At 36.0% G+C, this 15,003-nt stretch overlaps 1 protein-coding gene across 1 annotated transcript in view; it reads left to right on the forward strand.

The window, feature by feature from the left end:
• Positions 1-15,003, forward strand: part of PDGFC (platelet derived growth factor C) — a 125,386-nt gene that overhangs the window by 19,982 nt on the left and 90,401 nt on the right. The window lies entirely within an intron of this gene.

The raw sequence follows: 15,003 nt of genomic DNA on the forward strand, positions 1-15,003 counted from the left end.
TGCTCAATTTAAGTCTTCGTTACTTTGTGTAGGCCTAGAAATCCCAGTGCCACTAGTTAATTAGTGGTGCAATCCTGAACTTTGCTCAGCCAGAGGCAAGCAAAGCTATTATTTAAGTGGAAATAAGTGAGCAGGATTAAAACAGAGAAAATTGGGCCTCTAGGGGATCAAGTGTATTCTTAGAATTCAATTGTTGTCACTTAATGTGTTTAATTATCTCTCGATTCACAGGGCATGCCATGTGCAATTAGCTGGAGTTACAAATAACTAATCCACAAATTTTTGAGTTAGAGCTGCCTTTTGATGTTAGACTAAGCTAGGTCTTCTATGAAGTATTACTCTAGAAACCAGGACACTATATTTTTATTTTCCTTTTTTTCTTTAGTTTTTGTTTCTCCTACTTCTTTATATCAGTTTAATTACCTTTTGTGCTGTTTTCCCATTTCTAGCTGCTTATGGTTGTTATTGATATAATTATACAGTATGGGTTATTTTCTCCTCTGTGTGATTTTGTAGTTGATGTCATTGCTGAAGGCATGACCTAGGTGACTTCTCAAAGGTCTTATTGACCTCTCTTTCCTGTGATTACATATTAAACTTGCTCCTCAGTTAGCCATACTCAGCATCATGGAGCTGATTCATGTTTCAGGTGCGAATCACATGCATGACTTACTAGGCAGGAGCTGATTTTCTTATGTTAGATATGATGTGAGTACTTTGATCCTGGTCAGGAAACTCTTCAGAGGGACTCTGTGCTGAAAGATCAGCTGCTGCTTCGGTGCATTGCTAGACTGGGGTCAGAATGTGGAGTATCTTGTAGATTCAGATCTGTTTCTTCTGCTTCAGTGACTAGTGGCAGTTAAACTGTAAAGGTATGATAAAATAAGGTGTTTTGATGTAACAGCCTGTGCATTATAACTGCATACTCAAATTTGGCTACAAAGTAGTAATTTGAACTTGACTACCCAGGTAAAGTACCAGATTTCATACTGAACTGAAGAGCCTTGTTGTTTTGCATCTTATCTGTGCTTTTTTAATGGGCTCTGTGCATGTGACATCGGTTTTTGCTCTGAACTACACAAAAATTTGTTTGATTACTTAAAGGCTACCTCTTGCTTTGAAATGATAGCAAACCAGTTGGCATCCTCTGTTACCACTGAATCTGAAAACATGGTATGGAGGGAATAAAGGAACAAAACTCTGCAGTTGTGGAATCACCAGTGAAAAGTCCCAAAGACAAAACCCTTATGTGTTTCAAAGCCCTTTTAAAAATTCTGGTAGCTCTTTCCAAACTAAGCTGATAGGAAAGCTGTATTTGTAAGTCTGGGATATTTGTGGGAGCTGTGGTTATGATGGCAGCAAAGGGTTAAAGTTCAGTCTTTATTTTCAGATATCTTCACCTTTAAAGCAGCAGGTCATTAGTTTTCATGTTCCATGGTTGTTGGTTTTATGTCTGAAATTAGGAGAGGAACAATTCCTAGCTGTCAGAACCCTGAAATTGTTTGCACCATCAAAAAAGCTTAATGCAATTTTTGTGATGGCCTTGTATGCAGCGTTATTGTTCTTCCCAATAGCAATGTGATCTGCTTTTAAGTTCAGCTTTGGGAGAGTCTCAACAGTCTTTATATTGTCATTGTTGTTAGCTATCAGAAGTCTTGTATTTGAGTGAGGAGAAGGTAATCCAAAACCTTCCTTAATAACAGGAAATATTTGCCATTTCACCTCCAATACAAAGGAATTCATGTTTGCTGAAAAGCTGGGTCCTTCTAAAGGTCAAAACTGTGGAGCTGTTGCATCCTCTGCTTTCACAAGTCCTTTCAGTTTTGTCTGTTTAGAGTCAACCTCTTTTGCATTCCCACCAGATGGTGATTGGTTTGGGTTTTTGTGGTGTGGGTGGGCTTTTTCTTACTATGTGTGGGGTTTTTAATGGGATGGAGAAAAATGGTATGAAAATAGGATTTTAAAGGTTTTGGACGGGAAAATTGAAGTCTGTTTTTAAACTGATGAGGCAGGGAATGTGACACTGAGTGAAGTATTACTAAGTTAGACTCAGCTAAAGTTGATTTTATTGCCAATTTTATATTTGTAATGGTATCCTCTGTTACTACTCAAGTTCAGGGCTAAGGCTGTTCATTTATTAAAATTGTAATGAAACAGAAGAATATTTTGGAGCTGACATAATTCAAAGTGGAAGCAATTTCTTTGTCTTCTTTTTTTTTTTTTTTGTCTTCTGTTGTTAAACTGCATGTAATTCACAGAATAGGCATGAGGAAAGGTAAGTTTTTGTTGTGTTTTAAGGAATTTGACCTTGGCTGGAAGGTTTACTTCAATCTCAAGGTTTTCTAGAGTTTTTATCCTGCAGTTCTGGACTTGGTAATTATTGTCATTTGTGCATATCATCTTTGCCATTGCAAAATGACTGTTCTATCTTTGCTGGTAAGATAGGAGAGCAGATAAAAGCTAATGTGTCTTGATAATCTTCTTGTTAGTAGTTGCTGACTACCCAAAAATCTTGGCTCCTGTGTTTATCCAGAAATACTCTGCTCCTGGTGAGCTGAGGTGATGCTTTTTCATCATGACCTGTCTCCAAATGCAGATGATCTTTTTTTTGCTATACTACCCGGATGGCTTTTAATTGACTATTAGTCTGTACTTTATTCATATTTACATATGTATGCTCTTAGAAAACGACAATGGCCATGTCTCTTTTCACAGTAAAGAAATCTAATGATCTTTCCTCAAGCTTAGCACGTGATGAGACAGATCCAGGACTTTTCCTTTATCAGAGGGACTTCAAACCTTATATCTGATTTTCCTGGAGAAAAGCTGTAGCATGACATTTCAGAATCCCTCCAGGAGTATATAATTTCATAAATTTGAACATATCTTCTGACTGAGTGGAATTAAAATGTGACTTAAATAGTCTTGATGTTTAAATACCTTAGGACCTTCAGGAGGAGTTTTTGACTTGAGGATCTGAGTAGATCAGCTTTGAGTGGAGCACTGACATCTTTGAGAGAAGAGGGGCTTATTTCAAAGCAAAACTCCCAAAAAGTCCTGTTCCACCATGGTAGTTTTTTTCCCTTGAGTCTGTTTTAAGTCTTTTCATGGTACACATACTGATTTGAACTGGCATGAGTGTGTGGTTTGTTGTTCTTTAAATAAAGTTTTTCTTTCCAGGAGCGTAATACAGGCTTCCAGATTTGTTTGGAAGCCAGTCCATGTGCCAAACGTTTAGGTATGACAGTGCTCATGAGTTTTTTTTTTTTATTTGTAACTTTCCTTTCACGTATTCATACTTTGAATGTATTGTTTTTATATGGTTCTTTTAAAGATTGATAGTAGCTTCCATTTCTTTTGAAAAACCCAAGCCAATCAGCAAACAAAAACAATGAACATACCCTGTTACCCCAAAAAACAAAGCACATGCATTTGTCTGGCATTATTTTTGGTAAAAGTAAAATTTACACTTTTGATTTAGATTGTTCTATAAATTATTCTAATCTGTGGAAAGAATAGTCTGTAGTGAGGAAAAAATCATAGATCTGTGAATCATGGTTTTAAGATCTCAATTTTCAAGGAGCTTATAAAAATGTAGTCATGTTGATAGATTTATAATATTTTAAACATTAGTCTTCGATAATCCACATTTCAATATCAGTAGATAATAAGTATTGCTGTTGGTGAGATGTGTTTGTTTTCGTTTTATTCCATTTGCTAAATACAAACTTAAGAAAATAGCTGTACTCTATTCAGAGATTGTCAGTCACTTCAGCTTGTAGACTTCATTTCACCATTATTCTCTTCCCCTCCAGCCCCTTTTTTTCCCCCTTCTTGTTTGCATAAAGCCTACAGTGAAGTGTAACTTGAGGCCCATTGACTGTGAGATTTCCAGAAATCTGTTTTGCAGCTGACCATTTGTGCTTTATTAAGAGTAAAGTAAAATACAAAACTTAGGGAATTTTGCCTGTGTAACAGATAATAAATATAATTAAAGCTTAATCCTTGAAGTATTTTAATATCTTCAGAGACTCAGGTATTTCAAGTTTCAAGAAGTCATCAAATTTGCAAGAGAATTTGATACAGCTTTGGTTTCTAGAAACAAGCAAGCAAAACAAATTTATGAAATAGTGTATTTGTCACAGTTTGGATGATACTGTGAGAGTGTGAAATAATTGTTCTGTAGTTATGAGGCTGTATTGATACTTTTTTGAAAAGGTATTATAGATTTGAATGCAAAATAATGAGACCCTCTCGTTCAGACATTTGGTGGAGATAAAACAACAAATGTCTTATTTTTCTTGTGTATGAACATAATGTAATATTGAGTCTGAGTCTTTTAAGCTCACAAATTTAAATGTGAATAAACAGTATTATACCTTATCAACTTCAGTATTCGTAGCAGCTGGTGGACAGACCTATAAAATGGATACTTTGAAAGTTGTGACTTGGTGGCTTTTCTGGTGCCCTGTTTTTATTCTGAAAAAAAAGCATTCTTGGCCTATCTAAGTGGGAGGAAAGTCAACTGAGGCAGTTCTGAATTGTGCCTTTTGAGTTTCTAATTTTGTAGTTAATGTGATGTTAGAAATGCACCCAGTTCAACTGAACTCAAGGTTGGGGTTGACTGTCATAGTGTTATCCCAACTTAAAACTGAATTTAGTTGCTACAAATTTTGAAAGCTCAGTGTATATGTAAATAAGAGGGTTTTGCAACTTCTCATAAAGGTGATGGGTAACTTCAATTTCCAGTTGTTGCTTTCATGTTGTTGAGGTTTCTTTGATGTAAATATCACTGACTTCTGAGATATTTTACATAGGCCTTTTTTTTTTTCAACATACAAGTTTGTACTAACACTGCTGTCTTCTTTGGTCTGTTTTGTAAGTAGAAAAGTAGGCTGTTACTATGGTGGTCCTATTAAGAACTGGAGCATGGATAAATATGTAGCTTTTCAGTGTCCACCAAATTCTAATATATGTACATGAAAAAAATAATATGGTAAGGAATTTAATCTAAAAACATCTATTACAGAAACCCATTGTATCATACCATAAAAGGAGAGTTCTTTGCTTTAAATTGAGGAGAAATTAAACCAGAGATATTGATGATAAATTAAAAAGCTTTTAAATTTTACACATAAGACATGCTGTCAGCATTAAAATACTGTGTTGGCATGAGAGAAAGGTGAATGTTGTCCCCCTGCCTGTGAAGCAGTGCAGCACTGTCCCAATCAGTCTTTGATCTCCTCTATAATAGAAGAGGAAGGAGACCCTGTTGGGCATGCATCTCTTGGCATGACCAGCCTCTGATGTCTTGAAGACAGCTTTACACAAGTAGTGGGATCGTTCAAAGCCTATGGAGTCAGTCCCAGTGAAATGTCTGGCTAAGAAATTATAGCATCAGATGTCACATGTAATTGCTAAGCTGGTAAATTTTGATTGTGCTCTAGATCTGTGAATCTAGAGGATATCTTGTCTGCTATGCTCTGAGGTCATGCTTACCCTACCAGGTTAGGTGGTAAGTGAAGAAACAGTTCAGAACACCTGCATATCTTAAAAGGTGTGATGTTAAGAGTGAGATGAGTTTCTTTTTCTCCACAGGAAGGTGAGTTGACTGAACAACAGAATTGTTAAGTTTGGTGCTTCCTGTTGACTTGATTATTACCTTTTCTGAATTAGTAGGCTTTGCAGTGTGGCTGGAGTCCTGAAATACTACCCCTTGCTTTGGTGAGAAACTACTAAATAAGTAGAGCTGTTTACAAATTACACAATGTTTTTGCATCTACAAAATAAATCTTAGGACTCTCATTTTCCCTCTTGTGTCTGTCCTGTCAGCTCTTCATGTTTCCTATTTTTCTTTCTTTTTTAGTGTTACTTTTATTACTTAAGCTCACACAGGTGGTCCTGTCTCAGGCTATAAAAGTAGTTGCTTGACCAATATAAAGAGACTGCCTGAATAATGCTGGTTTTTACATTTAGGACTGATCTTGCTTAGAAACCCTTACACAGGATTTATGCAAGAGAGCAATAAATTATATGTAACTTGTAAAACATTCTGGGATGCACATGGGATACAAGATCAGTCAGCAGCAAAAATTTTCTCATGAGTTGTATGTTTCTAAGGTATCTGGCAAATTGGTTCACCAGTCTTTCCTGTTTACCCCTTAATAGCGGTGATAGTTTACTTTAACATATTATTTTTTAGGGTAAAGTTTGTTGAACAGTCCTCAGGATCATGTGACCAGTGGCTGATGGAGTTCTGTTTCCAGCCCATAGCTTTTCTGGCTTGAAAGAAAATAAAAAGTGACTTGTGGAGATATGTTAAGCATGTTACTAATTAAAGCAACTGTTCAAAGTGAATGCATGGACAAATTTGTAATATGTATATTATGTGGCCCGTGACCTTAAAATCTGTTTTTTTTGTGTTTCTGCTTTTTACTGTCAGTGAAGTATGTATGTTTTAAAATAGAAATGTTCTGCAAACTGTTCTTCATATGCGCTAAAAATAATGGGAAATTTAGAAACTGTGCTGATGGAACTGTCTTGCAGTGTAGAATAGGGTGGATGAATGAAAAATCAAAAATAGTAATTGCAGACTCTGAAAGTCCATGAAACTGGCAACAGTAGCATATCTTGCTACTTTGTTTTATGCACAGCGTCTTGTTTTGATTGCTGGCCCATCCAGAGCCACTGTTGCAGTTTCCTGACTCTCGTGGGCCTTGAGAGATAAAGATTCCTTTTTAAGCTATCACCCGGCGAAAAATAAAGTAAAACACTCCAAAGTGAGTGTGTGTGTGTTTCAATTGACCTGAAAAAAAAAAAAACAACAAAAACTTTTTTTGTTACTATTAATACAACTAGGGTTTTGGGCAAAAATGTAATAACAGAATGCCTGTTTTTTTTTGGTTTTTGTTTGTTTTTTTTTGTTTTCCTTGAGGGTATGTGTTTATATAAATGTTTATATATATTAAAAAAAAGCATATAAAATATGTATGTGAGCATATGTATATTAAATATTTTATGTTAAATGCTGTAACAGCAAAACTTGTTGTTTAGATGATGATTTTGAAGGAAAACCTTTGAACTTGTCTAGAATAAAGCTAAGTTTTTAGAAATAAATGTGGTGAAGTGACAGGTTGTGTACAAGGTGCTACAAATTTTGGGATGCATGTATTTATGCATATGGTTGAATCTTTGGTTCTGTATCTATGTAAATGCAAAACTAGCAATCCTTTTGAAATTAAATGTTGTAAACCATTCCATTCCAGATTGGTTACAAAATACTAATCTCTATCCCTGTAAAAGAAGGAATTTACTGAAGGAACATGGGCAAATCTTTAACTCTAGAAATCTGAGCAGTGTCCGTGTAATATTGTGCATGCTATTTAAATAATCCATGAATTAGTCACACATTTATCATCTTAACATTGTGCTATTCAAAACTTCACCCTGGACAGCAAACACTGAATCCCATAAACATTTTTCCTAAAAGCTAATATATGAGAAGGCTTACTGAGGCTTTTTTTTTAAGGACACCAAACCCACAAAATCCAGCAGAATAGTGAAAGGTTTGTTAAGAATATTTTGAACTGGTTTTAAATTTTTACATGTCAGTATTATCTCAGCTTTCACTGAAGTGCCATTGTTGCATTATGCACTCCATTACTTAGGATTTAGATCCCATACTGATATGATATGGAATACATAGAGATGACTCTTTCCCAGGAAATAAAAGGGTAGGGGTTTTTTTTTGGTTTGTTTTTTTTTTTTTCCTTGTCCTCTTATGCTTGGGTGAGATTGCTGCAGTTGCAAAGCAGCATTTTCAGCATTTACCTGGGTGAATCCTATAGCTCTGTGGCTGTGTTTGACCTGACACAAATAGTCTCATGAGCTACAGGAAGCAAAACAAGAGTTACAGGTCTGTGCCAGGTATTATATATAAAGCTGATTTTCTTGCCAATAGCTGCAGTGGTCAGTTCTTCCACGCTGTGTAGTGACTGCAGCTGCATTACCTGTGGGTTCTGCATTGTCTGTGGGTTCTTGAGGATGTTTTAACTGCATGAAAATCATCCTAATGACCTCAGAATACCTGCTTCATTGTCAGGCAACCGTCATAGTGGACTGTTAATTTTCCGGCTTTATTAGATGCCCTGCAAAGTATCAGTCTCCTAATTAGTGTCTGTGACATAAAATCTGCAAAGTACTACAGCTATAATAATGGGTATTTATCTTTTTTGAGCTGGTGCTTTTGTAGCCTGCTGTAGTTCCTCAGCAGCCCCTTCTGAAGACTTCCCATGACGAAGGCCAGAAGCAGTGCCTAAGACACCTGGCTTAGCCTTGCTGTCTCAGTAACTTGCAGTGAACAAACAGCATCCTTGTCACCTTTGCAGAATAAATGTGGCATGAGTATCCTGCTTTAAAGCTTCTTTTTTTTTTTTGGCCATATTAGAATTAAACCTGGTGACAAAGTTTCAGGCTTGTTGCAAGGACAGAGTTGCAGTGCTTTGTTTTTCTATTTTTTGTAATGCTTTTGCTTTCTCCTGAAAGTAACAAATGTGATAATTTCAGTGTCGCTCACTGTAACAGTACCTGTACTCTATCTCCTGCTAATGATAAAAGGATCAGGAATCTGTATACTTGACTACTGCATTAATGACAAACTTCTGACAATTGAAACATATACCTCTCTTGATTTTAGCCTGCATTTCATCTATTAATTCACATGTCCATGTGAAATTGGAGTTAATTATTTTACTGGAAAATATAGTAGCACGTGAATGTGTTGGCCTGAAAAATTGCTTCACTGGATGTGAAGCATTTTCTTTCCTATGTTACACCTATGGAAGACCCAGTTTTTTGGTTAGTTATGGGTTTTTTGTTTGGTTTTTTTTTAAGCTACAAGTAACCTAAGACTAGTAGTTTAAAAACCAAATAAATAAACAAATAAAACCCCATCAGCTGTGTACAATGGTTGTGGATATAGAAAATACAACTTGGTGCCTGCTGAAGTTGTTGGGAATTTTCTCCTTGATCCCAGTGAACCAGTGATCCTTGTTATACTTCTTTGGACCTCAGAACATGGCTCTGACCAAGGAGTTCCTGCTAGTGTATGTCTCAGGAAACAGAGACAAAGAATATGTTTCTTGAAAACATTTTGCTCTTAAAAATCCTAAGGGGTCTTTTTTTGTTAAACAAAGCTGCAAGGATAAAGTTGGCATTTATTGGGTAGCCTTAGACAGTGGTGTTCAGCTCCCTTGTTCCCTTGTGTGTTGGAGGTGACTTCTTTGACCTGAGTATTGTAATCAGCTGTTTCCACAGCAGAGACCCACCACGCACCTCTTAGTACCAGGCCCCCCGTGGAGAAGCAGTGGTTGAGTGCTCTGAAGTAATGGATTTAATCTCTGCATAAATCTGAAGTTCTGTAGATAAACACTTCAGCTAAGCTCCAGCTCTGTGTTCTCCTCTTGCAAACAGAGGATTCTCTGACTCTGCTTCAGCGAGGTGTGTCTGTGCTGCTCCTCATTAGCCAGGTCACAAGTTCAGTGTTAAGCTGCAAAATAATGTGTTCTGTTTCTTCATAACACTGTATTTTCATCCATCCTTGTTCCAGCTGCTCATTACTCTTTTCCAACAGCCAATAGCACAGGATTTGAAGGATATCTGTTTCCATCCCTTCACCCCATAAATTACTTTTCTCGAGTAATATACTGGGCAGTGTTGGTGTGCAGTAGCAGTCACTTGAAGAATTTTATGAGGTTGCTTACTAGAGGTTTGGTTCTGAGTCCCAAAGTGCTTAAAATGAATTATGCTGAATTCACAGCAGGAAAAAATTCTAGATAAAAATGTGTTAGCAAGTGGTACTGTGGTGGTTGGATTTGGTCCCTATGACTTCCTGTATGGAAGGATATAGACAGATAGGGAATATGTGAGAAACTGGTATGGAAAGGAATGTGAGAACTAATCAGGGAGCATGAGAAAAGAGATTTCAGTTCCTCTACTGTGGAGGAATGGCAAAATGAAAGAAATGGGAGATAAAGAAGCACAGATGAGAAGATGATAAATACACCTTCTTGGGAAAGGCAAAATACTGGATAAACTGGGATGACTAGGATAAAATTGCAATTGATTGAAATAATTTGGTGTCATTCAACTTAACCTGTGGTTACTGTAGGTCAAAACAATTAATATGGAAAAAGCAGATATATTGCTCTTCTGCAAAGCAGCCCATTTTCAGGGCTCATTTTGAGAAGATGAAGTAGACTGCTGTGCTAAAAAGACATTTTAGACATTGTTTAATATTTCAATGTCTTCTTATCACAAATACAATTAAGTCTGCTTTCTCTCTTTTGTTTAGACCTTTTTTCAGAAATAAAATATCACTCAAGAACTATGACTGATTTGACATGTACTTCAGTTACATTATTATTTGATCCTTTTAACAGAGTTATTTACTCTCTGTTGTAGTACATACAGATATTTTCTGTATAACACAGATTTCTAAAGTGGAATACAGTTTATAATTTCCTCAGAATGTCAGGTACAAACCAGTTATTCTCAGTAGTAAGAAAATGTGGCTTTTTGGTACTGCAATGTGTCTGGTAAAGTTTTCCTAATGCAGACCACCTGCTATTCTGATGTATCTGTATTTTTCCTAGATATACTTGGTGTGAGGGGGAAATGTCCTTGTGTAGTTTTTAATTGTGTAACATTGCAAATTTAGGCTTCCTTCCATTCATGGCTGCTGTTTGAGGCACAGTAGCTTTTTGAAAATATTTGAATTAATCTGCAATTTTTTGACATCTCTGGCAGCATGGGATACCAGGAAACACACCTGAAGTAGCAGTGATATTTATTGTAAGGTTAGCTGCTTTTTTCCAGTGCTCACATTATTTTAACAACAATTTTATTTTTTTTTTCTTTTGGAAACCCTGTAAATATGACTACACTGTAAGGGTGTGTGTGTGATTTAGCCTTTCTCTATTATGTTAATAATTATTTTTCTTTCTGTGGCTTAGGTCCACACTTTAGAGATTATAAAAGTAACAAAAGTAGGATAGTTGATATAGAAGTAGTACTTTACTGCAGTTGAAGTAAGAATGTGGAGACTTGAGCAAGTTTCTGAGGTATTCAATATTGTATCATCCATGTCCCAATCTTGGATTATGGCAAAATGTTACCTCAGAGTTACATTCATGTATGCTTTTAGTCTTGAAAGGCTCCAAGGTTCATCTAGTGTAAACTAATCATCTAGTTTGCTAGGGCAAAACATTTTGCTGAAGCATTAATATGTAAAAGAAAGATTTGGAAGATATTACATACACACATACATACATACATATATATATATACATATATATATATACATATATATATATATATATAGGGAGGTATATTTCTATCTAAAGTCTTCCTTAAGAAAAGTTATTTTTCCATAGGATGACTTTTCTTTCAAAGCAGTAATTCCTATTAAGGGTGTCATGTTGTTGCTATATGTTCATACAATATGTATAGCAAGAAATTCTGTGTAGGCTTCTTATGTGTAAGAAGCACTCACAGAATCATGTAGGTTGGGAAAAAACCTCTAAGAGTAAATCCTCAAGACCAGTCCTTGACTGGTCACCACCTTGTCACCTAGACCATAGCACTAAGTGTCACATCCAGTTGTTTTAAATACAGAGTTTTAAAACTGTGAGGATTGAAGTATTGCTCAGCCCTAATGCAATGCCATTTTTGCTTTATTTTGCAGTGGGTCTATAATGGAAGGATAAGTCAAACAGCCTCACAGATTTGTACTCCTTAAAACTTTCACTTAGTTTTAGGTAGTGTATTGGAAAAGAGAATACAAATAGGGCAAAAGAGGAAAAAAAAAATTTTTTTTTCTCTTGTGTGTGTTGTGGATCCTTGAGTTTTAAATGTGCAGTGTCCACATAAATTCTCAGAGCCTCTACCATAAATTTAAGCTTTTTTGAGGCTTACCCATGATGAATTTTAGGATGGATCCTTAACTCTCATTTTGGTACTAAAAAAAAAAGGTTTCTTAGTCAGACAGCCCCTCACCATCTCTGTGACTGGATGTTCTGTATCTCTATGTTGAGCATTCTATCATTTTAAGTTTTAGTCGTTAAAAAGTAGCTTATTTTTATAGAAGTAAGGAATTTGATGCCTCAGCTTGTTCTTTTTAAGCTGCATATCTTCTTGATAAATCAATCCAACACTATCTTTAAAGGCACCAGATTTTTCTTGATTTATTTTGGGTTTTTTTGGTCTCTGAAATTCCTTTAGTGAACCATAGGGAGGTGAAAAGTATAGAGGAGGTGAATAGGCACATAATGAAATACAGTAGATGTTTGCTGCTGAGTTTACTACATGCAATATCAAATTAGGAGGCAATTCAAGTTCAGAAGTGCTGACTTCACTTAGATCTGAGAAGGGTAAGGCTGAAGCACGGTGGCAATATTGCATTATGGTTTCCTGGTATTGTTATCAGAAAAAGAGGTGGAAAATGTGTCCTGCAAACTGTGAAGACCACAAAAGCAATGCTTACAGTAGAATCAAAAGTGAAGAATTTCTCTGAATATTTTTTCATTGACAGATAAAGAAAAATGAGTACCTGACAGCCAAGAACCAAGAAACAAATACAGAAGATGAAAACACCACTTTGATAGCAATGGAGCACAGAAATTCAATCCAAGAAGAATTAGTGAAAACAGTGGTGTCAGTTCAGAATGTGAAGTCATGTGGTAGCAAAGAAAGACTTTTTCAACTTCCAGAGATGCTGGGCAGTTGTAACTTATCTTGTCTAAAGTGTGAGACTCCGGTGAGATTGGTTTTGGAGCTAGATATTGTTATGACTTGGATGAAGCTCAAAGGAAAGTTGCAGAGTTATTTATAGCAAATCATGAGCTGAATATGTGTATTTTAGCTAAGCAATACCTAAGGCAAATGTAATAAACCTTAGAACAATTGAAATTGCTTCAGTTCTGTGGAAAAAGGAAAAATATTTAGGTGGGTGTGAGAAGAAATGGTAGCTAGACAGACAGGAAAAAAGAAAAAAAATGAGACATTATTGTGAGGAATAAAATGCAGTTTGAAAAAATACATTAAATTATGTGCTAGTTTTCTGAGTGAAGTGGAAAATCTATTTACTGGAGAAGTTTGCAACCACACATGCTTTTCTTCTCCTGCTTTTTCTCCTTGTTTCCATTTTGCCTGAAAAGAAATGAGAGGGCAGCTTTTGTTCTGCCCTTAACTTGCAGAGGGACAAGTTCAGTTGCCTTTATCTCGAAATATAATGATGTATTAATACTTGGCACTTCACCTTCTAAGTCTGCAGAATAATCCATAACTATTTAGCCTATGAAAGACCTGGAGAACTTGAGACCTCTTAAACAAATGTAGTTCATGCTGTCAGTGTACAGCAGCTTGAAAAGTGACAAATTGTCCTGCTAGTTTGCTGAATGCACCTGGGAAGAGCTGAGGTTGTCAAGTGATGGGTTGAAGATGCAGGTTCCACTTCACTCACAAGACTGCCAAATAATTGCATGTATTTTTTCAAACTGCAGAGCAGCAGCTCTGTGAAAGCTTTAAGCATCCCTGTGTGCATGTTTGTTCCTATAATGCTGTTTTCTCCTCCCATGTATGCTGTTCAGAATTGGTCCTGAGGCAGCGAGAGGTACAACAGAAAATTCTCACTTCAGTTTTCCAATGTAAGTTTTGGTTTAACCCCTTTGATCAGCATTGCAAGGTTTGACTGTTGAAAGTTCCTGGGGAGTTGCAGTAGGAGAAGGAGAATTAAGGGAGTGGTAAACAACTCCCTCAAGAAAAGCTTAAACAAACATATATTTAAAAGGGGAAAAATTATCAAATTTCTCAGGGTTGCCTCTTATTCTTTGAAAGTTTAGGAAGTCCTGCTCTATAAAAATTATTTTTAAATAATTGTAAAGAATAGTAAGCTGATGGTGAAAATTGTGAATGCCATTTTTTTCAAGAGTGATATAAAATGAAGATTGTAATGTGACTTAACAGGGAGAAAATCAGTAGCAACAAGCTCAATATCTGAAGAACCAACAGCTTTCCTAGTAGCAAAAACCATGTCTGTTGATGCCTTGGTTCCTAAGGCACTAAGAAAGAATTACAATTATTTTTTTACTTTAAGCTCATGTGACTCTGAATGTTAAAACACAGTTAGAATATGCATATACTGTGCTGCTGCTTTTGGAATTCATCCCTGTGTCATGACAAGTCCTCAGATTTTCACAAAAGTGTGTGATTTATGTAAATCTTATGTAAGATTTACCTGTTGTAGTGGTTGCTGCAATTTCAGTAGTCCCCAGCTGATACTGCTGGGATTAGGCATGATCTGAGCAAGCTGGACATTTTCTTTTCTAGAGGAACTGGCAGCAAGGAGCATGTACTGCAACTTTTCTCCATGTGGCACTGAACCAAATGTAAGGTGTGTTTGAACTGCTTATTGAATTTAATAATGCAAAAATTATGCCAATGTGTTCCCCTAGAGAAACTGGCTACTGATAATCCCATTTTCTAGCCTGTAAGATGATTTCAGCAATGTTTGAAATGTCAATAATATATTTATCTTATGAAAGTTCAGCAACTGAGCTGATTTGCAGAAACACATTTTCAAAAGTCATAGGATAAATTACTGCATGTTTAAAATCTGACTAGGATTAGCCATTCTTCCAATAGCAAAAAAAAAAACAAAAAAACAAAAAAACATTATTGCATGTAGAACATTATATACAGCTATTAAAAGGACAATCCTTTAAAAAGAGTGAATTAAGTAATATAATTAGCATAAAAAGCTAAGGTAGGTAGGTATGAATTAGAATTTGATTACCTGATGTATAAGATGATTCTCTTACTGTCTGCTAAGTAAGCAGAAACTTTCAGTAAAGGGATTTGTGTCAGTATCCTAATGAAGATTCCTTTGTAGGAAACTTCACTGCAAGGTCTATGCCTATAACAGCATTCATCAATATTTGGATTGTT

The sequence above is a fragment of the Anomalospiza imberbis genome, chromosome 4, assembly GCF_031753505.1.
Source record: "Anomalospiza imberbis isolate Cuckoo-Finch-1a 21T00152 chromosome 4, ASM3175350v1, whole genome shotgun sequence".
In the NCBI taxonomy this organism is placed as follows: Eukaryota; Metazoa; Chordata; class Aves; order Passeriformes; family Viduidae; genus Anomalospiza; species Anomalospiza imberbis.